Source organism: Myotis davidii, unplaced genomic scaffold (genome assembly GCF_000327345.1).
Source record: "Myotis davidii unplaced genomic scaffold, ASM32734v1 scaffold452, whole genome shotgun sequence".
Lineage (NCBI taxonomy): Eukaryota > Metazoa > Chordata > Mammalia > Chiroptera > Vespertilionidae > Myotis > Myotis davidii.
The window spans coordinates 2022802-2029738 of NW_006284245.1; the positions used below are offsets into that span (position 1 = coordinate 2022802).

Below are 6937 nucleotides of genomic sequence, written 5' to 3' on the forward strand. Positions count from 1 at the left end.
GTTGCAATTGTTAAAAAGCATAAATAACTGCCAAAAGCTCTGTTCTCTGAGCTGACGTCTCTAGAGTTTGTTGAACATGGGTTATTGAGTCAATGATTGTTACTGCCCTACCATTAGAGGAGCCATCTGTGAATACTAAGGAGGCAGGAGGTGATAATGGCTCTTTTGAACATTTAATAGGAAATATAAACGGATGTAGGGAGAGAAATTGCAATATAGGTGATCTTGGCAAATGATGTAAAATTTGTCCTGGGAAGTTACCTATAGCTATTTGCCACTCTTCTTCAAATTGTAATATAGTGTGTCATTGTTCTCTTTTATAAGGTATTATTATCTCAGTAACTTCTCTTCCAAAGAGTTCGATACTGCGTCATCTACCTTTGGTAATGAGAGTGGCCACTAGGGAGGGATAGGATGTTACGGTCTTCCTAGGAGTGACAGGTAAATGTATCCATTCTAATGGTCCTTCCTGCCATAATTTTTTTTTACAGCCTTAATATTCATGTATTTCTTCTCAGAACATACAAACTCATCTTTTCAGAGAATAGAAAACAGAAACTTTATTTAGTGACTTCAAGATGGACACAGCCAGCTCACCCTGACCCGCATCTAAAAAACTTCCCCGGGGTGAGGAATGCCTGGGGTGCAGCACCCCTCGGCACAGGGGCCGTGCACAGCTCTAGACAAGGCTCTCACCTTGTCTTATAATCCAAAAGGGCAAATGCCACCAAAATGACAATAAGAGTCCAAGGTTCATAATCCTCACAGTGCCGATCCCCTGGGTCATCGAAGGCAACACTGTTGCTGCAGTTTATGCAGTCAGGTCTGTGCGAAGAAACCCTCCCAGCAGCCTGGGAGGCAAAGCCATTGGCTGCCCCTGACACTGGCAATCCCCAAGTCCGCCAGAGGGGCGGAGCTGGGCCCAAACCTGTGGTCATTTGTTCTCCCTGTCTCCTGCAGCAGCTCCCCTCCTCTGCAGCCCACGCTCAAGCCTTCAAACCTGAGGGTCTAGCCAAGCAGTCTGAGTGTTTCCTAAGCCCCCGTAAGAGTGAGGACCTGGAAAGGGAGATGTGCGGGTCCTGAAGAACAGGCTTCAGAGCCTGCCTTGAAGCCGGTGGGAAGGGTGCTGTGTCAGGCATAGACGGTCTCTTCCCGGTGCTTCTTGGTGAGGGTGGTGCCTGGTTTGTGCTGGGCATCTGGGTGGTTGGCTAGCTCTGGGAGGCAGGAAGACACCGGGCTCCCCAGGATGGCTTGCTTCAGCTCATAGAACACAGCAGATTCTTCTTTGGTGAGGAAGGGGATGGCCACACCACTCTTGCCTACCCGTCCCGTGCGGCCAATGCGGTGGACATAATCTTCAATGTTTTGGGCCATGTCATAGCTGACCACCATAGACACGTCTTGGATGTCGATACCACGACCGGCCACATCTGTAGCTACCAAAATGTCCTTGGCCCGAGCCTTGAGGTTAGACAGTGCAGATTCTCGCTGCTCCTGGCCTTTCCCACCATGCAGTGTACACGCATCATACCCCATCTTCTCCAGGGATTTGGCCAAAGCAACACAGCCCTTCTTCTGGTTGACGAAAATGATGACGGGTGGGTCAAAGCCTTGCTCCGAGACTGCCAGCAGCGTTCTCCTCTTCTCTGACTCTGACACGAGGAGGACCTTCTGTTCCACGCGTTGCTGGGGCCTGCCTGCAGAGCCGATGCACACCCCAGCAGGTCACCGAAGATAGCTCCGGGCCAGACGCTCCACGGCCGGGGGCATGGTGGCCGTGAACATGACCGTCTGGCGGTACTTATGTTTTCCTGACTCAACGTTGGCCAACACCTTCTCAGGGTCCTCAGCCTCACCCGTGTCCGGCTTCTGGTTGGTGACAGGCATGTGCTCCAGGATCTTCTGGACGTCTGGCTCAAAGCCCATGTCAATCATCCTGTCTGCCTCATCCAGAACCACGTAGGTACAGCGGCTCAGCACCAGATAGCGGTTTTCCAGCACATCAATCAGACGTCCTGGGGTAGCAATCACAATCTAGGGGTACAGTGGAATCATATGTAGCCCCAGCAGATACACCCTTCTTCTCTCTTCTGTGAACTACCCACTCACTTGGACAACAGAACCCCAATGCTAAGAAACTTAGACCCCCAACCTCTAATTATGTTTGGCAGTGAAGGTTCCTGAGAATTGGCACAAAACTGCTTGTTGCTATCTTGCATTTTTTCAAGAATGAATGGGGTCTCTGAATAAGATATAGGGGTTAGACAGAGGAGGCAAAATCAGAAGGAACTTTCTTAGATGGAAGAGAAACTAAGAGATATCGTGAAGGGGATTATATAAATAATACATTAAGAAGTCTGCAGAAAACTCAATTCCTGTATCAGACTCGTTATAAAAAGCTCTCCTTCCCTAGCCTGAAAAGGTAGCAACACACAAAGTCAATGACTTGGTCTGGCAGTGATTAAGGGCACAGGATTTGGATATGAATCTCAGCTCTGCCCACTGCCAGCTGTGTAACTTTGGACAAGTTATTGACCGGAGCTTCAGCAGCATCTGTATAATGGACGTTCCCCTCTGTACTCTCATATGGTTGTGAGAATTACTGACATGCACAGTACAATCCCTGGTGCATAAGTTCTCTATAACAGTAGTACATCTATCTTATCAATGCCTCCAAGATGTGTGGGGGCAGAGAAGAGTCTTTCCATGATCGGATGGGATTAGGGATCTTGCCACCTTTGGTGGTAATGCTGTAGTCCTCACGGAAGATCCGCCAGTCCCTGTCCGTCATCTCATCTAACTTCTCCTGGGACCAATGACGATCATCCCAGCGCTGCTTGGCTCCCTTCTTACGAAGTTTGCGGAGTCTTGCCTCCTCCTGCTCCTTTTCTTCCAGTGTCCTCTTCTCCATTAGGTCTCCATAGAAACGTGACTGTTCTCCTTTCTGCTGCTTCAGGTTGATGCCTGCAATGAAGCCTCGCCCCGACAACTGCACCTGGTGCCATTCTCTGTACAGTGGGTTGTAGTCGGTAGATGTGTCCTCAGGTGCCTCCCACTCCAAGACAAACTTGCGGTCATTGAGATGCCTCGTTCGGCGCCGCTTCTTAATGCCACCCAGGTAATGCTCCTTAATGGCCTGCAGTTCCTGGCTCTTATCCTCCTCCTCCCGATCTTCTGCTGCCCTTCCTCATCCTCCTTTCCATTGGTCTCCCGTTCCATCCTCTCCCTGCGTCCCCGTCGTTCTCGCTCCTGAGGGTCTTCCAACATTTCCCTGCCCGAGTCTCGAAACTGCTTCCTTTCCCTCCTCTCTTCTTCAAGCATCTTCTGCCGCTCTCCCGCCTCCTGCCGCCGTCGCTTCAGGGCTTCCGCCTCTCGTTCTGCTTTGGACGGGAACGTGGGCGTAGCCTCAGCTTCTCCCTCAGCCTTCTTCTTGGCCAGAAGCTCCTCTAGGGATAATGGCTGGGCCTTAGGCTTCTCATCACCATGTTCATCCTCGTCATCCTTCTTGGAGTCTCTGTGTTTCCGAGATTTAAAACCTTTTCCTCGTCCGGGAGATAAACGGGATCGTTTCCGGTCCTTGTCCCATCGGTGCCCACACTTAGCCCGGCCTCGGTCCTTCTTATTCCGATCCCGCTCCTTATCTTGCTCTCGGTGCCCTCGTTCTCTTTCCGTAGACTTGGACCGGGACGGTAGCGAGACCGGCTGCCCCCTCGATGCCTATCCCTTGAACGATGCCACTTTCTGTCTTTAGAAGGGGAAGATTTCCGGTCCCGGTCTCCATCCCGTTCTCTGTCAGATGACCGAGATCCCTTCCTTTCCTCCTTGGAAGGTGACACATCACGGTCCCTCTTGTCAGCCAACTCTCCTGCCACCTAGGGGAACCCTGTTCGGGTGCCAATTGTTGGGGTCCAGCCCCAGCAGGTCCAGGGGTCCCCAAAGGTGTGGACAGAGTCGGCGAAGAATGAAGGAATGACACAGAGACAGCGCTCAGTTGATCAGCAGCCTAGCCAGGATCTCCAGCCAGGTTCTGTGTCTATTGTCCTATTACATCTGTATTTATACCAGTTGATTTTAATCCTATCCATTCTATTCCAAAGGTTGGGGCATTTGTTAATCTAGTTCTGTTGAGTTTAATCCTGTCTAGGTTAATTTCTTGTGTTCTATTATAGGGGCTATTCCAAGGTCACTGCTCTACTGATAAGCTACAAGGAAGTGACTGAAGGAGATTATCCTACCTCGTAAAGGTTATGTCCTCCCAGCCTCGCTGCTTGCCTTCCCTGGGACTGCCCTGTGTTAGTGGGTCTCCAGGGGTATAGGCTTTGGTGCTTTCCCTGGTGGGCAGACCCCTGGGGATGTGGGCCCAACAAGTCCCAAATTTATTGCCAACAGTCTTAGTCCAAGTTCTTCATAAGTAGTACATGGTATTTCTGTAACACCAGGGGGTCTTACTGATTCACTCCCATCCTTAGTCCTGTTAATTCCTAACTCCAGGGAAAAATCCCTACGTGGGGAAACAACCTTTCTCAGGGAGGTGGTCCTGGTTAAAACACATAGCGCTAAGAGGGGGAGCAAACATATGCCATATACACCAGGTCCCTTGAAACATAAGCTGTGCTGTGCAGATGTTTCTTCCCTGCAGCGACTGTGTCAAGCAGCAAGGGTGGTCTGGCTTCCGGCATGATATGAACACACACAAAACGTGGATGCCAATTGAGACAGTACCAGGCAGGGAAGAGACGAGGAGCTGCACACATTGTTAGACTAGCAGACTGTGCAGTTAGTGCTTCTCCGGGTCTCTCTCTCTCTCTCTCTCTCTCTCTCTCTCTCTCTCTCTCTCCCACATCTCACTTCCCATGACACTTCATAGTTAAAAAGTACTTGCACTTAGGACAAAGAAGCTGTGGCACATACATCAATGGAATCTTGTCATTTGTGACAACATGGACGGACCTAGAGAATATGCTGAGGAAATAAGTCAGAGGACAAGTGTCAGATGACCCCACTTAGGTGTGGATTCTAAGCAACAAAACAAATGAACAGACAAAAGAGAACCGTGGATACGGAGCATAAGCTGATGGGAGGAGAGGAGGATGGGGAAAGTGAAGAGATGCTCAATAAAATACTGCTATTCTTAGAATTTTTTAAAAAAGTACTTTCCTATTCTGTTTCATTTGATTTAATAAAAATAAGAATGGAAAATGAAATAATTCTCATTTTGCAAATGAGAAAATCGGCAGAGAGAAGTTACCAAAGTCACATGCCATGGGAATTAAACAGTGGGAATTAAAATGCAATTTTCTGGCTTATAGTTAAAGGTACTTTTCCAGTACAAACTTTGTTATCGATCTGATACGAACATTACCTGACAGTTCCGAACCTTCCATCATCTCATGTCTCTCTTTCCTGTGGCCTGTTTGTCCGTCTAGAGCACAGGGCAGGTTCAGGGTCCATGCCACTGGGATGTGAACAAGTAAGAACATGAATTATATTCTGGGGCCCAAAGCCCTCCTAGTTTCAGTGGCTGTAATTACAGTCCAGCCGCATTCTCAGGACAGAATCTTGGAGTTCCTGCAACTGTCCAATGAAGGGCTTAGACCACAGGGTGCTGTATCAAATGGGTATTATTTTATTTTAAATTTATTTTTGATAGTATTGCTAATACCCCCTGTTTCTCCCCCATTGAGCCCCTCCGCCCCGCACAATGGATATGATTTTAAAGTACAGGTACCCTCCCAGGTGTCTAAGGCAGTCCCTTCTCTGCTTCATGCCAGTATGAAAGGTTTTACAGTAGCTCAAATAGCAGGGGAAACTTGTGTTCATTAAGAGGGGACACACACACACACACACACACACACACACACTAAGTATAGACAATTACAAATAATCGCTCTCATTGGGTAGTTGGATGATATTTTATTTTTTCCCCTTCTTTTTGCTTACGCATGTACCTTTTTATCCCCGGTAAGCATGGAGCGCTTATATAGGTAATAGATGCAGAATTCTACTTAGTACTAAACAGCCAGAAACGTTGTCGGCAGTTGGCAAAAGGTAGCAGACTTACAGAACCGTTTCAACAAGTGCACGCTTGAGATTTCAAGCTCATCACTCAGACTAAATAGCACCAGTTTTTGACAAATGTATGTTCACTCAATGCATTTCACATGAAGCCAAAGAGATGCCTTAAAAGAGTGCTGGCTGGTGATACTGGTCTGTAAGTCACTCCCTGTCCCTATGACACAGGACCACCCCAAGGTGTAAAAGACTCGGATTTTGCCTCAAAGTGTCCATAATGTAGTGGAGTTTAATTTTATGGGGATGGTAGTTAGGATTTGAAAGTGAAAATTGTACTAAGTCATAATATTTAAAAATCACCTTCGAAATACAGGATTCACAGATATGCCATACGATTGCATTTATGCAGAGTGAGAGCCTGCTAACTCGGAACTGGTTTTCTAAAGTTCTCAATAATTCTTCAGTTTCTTGGCAATGCCACCACTACCCGCCCTCCTGGCTCTCAGATCCTCCAGGGCGCGCCTCCCCATTCAGGTCGTCCTTGCCGTGATTGGCTCGCTTCGTGCTCCGAGCGTCACCGCTCACTAGCTCCATCCCTTTCCACTCTCTTTCTCCTTATTTAACTCCCACATGCAGGCACACTGTGCGCCCAGTGCCAGTAGAGGTGCCATTTATTCACAAATAACCACTGAACAAGACCGATCGAGTTGTGTTCAGAGACCAGCAGCTGAGGTCTGTTAAGAAAATGGAAAAGGTGACATGGCACTGGGCTTGCATTCTCTGCAATGTATCCTTTAATCGCCCATCACGCGTGTAAGGCCCCGCGCTGGCGGCCTTACAACAGCGCCCCCAGGGGACGGTGCCGGCTGCCCTCATGGGACGTGGGAGACCGCCGTCCATCTGACAATCAGACCAACACCCAGAA

The 6937-nt window shown here is 48.6% G+C and overlaps 1 pseudogene; it reads right to left on the reverse strand.

Moving 5' to 3' along the window:
- Positions 1 to 820: 820 nt before the first annotated feature.
- The window catches only part of LOC102752791, a 34394-nt pseudogene continuing 28277 nt past the window's right edge, over positions 821 to 6937 (reverse strand).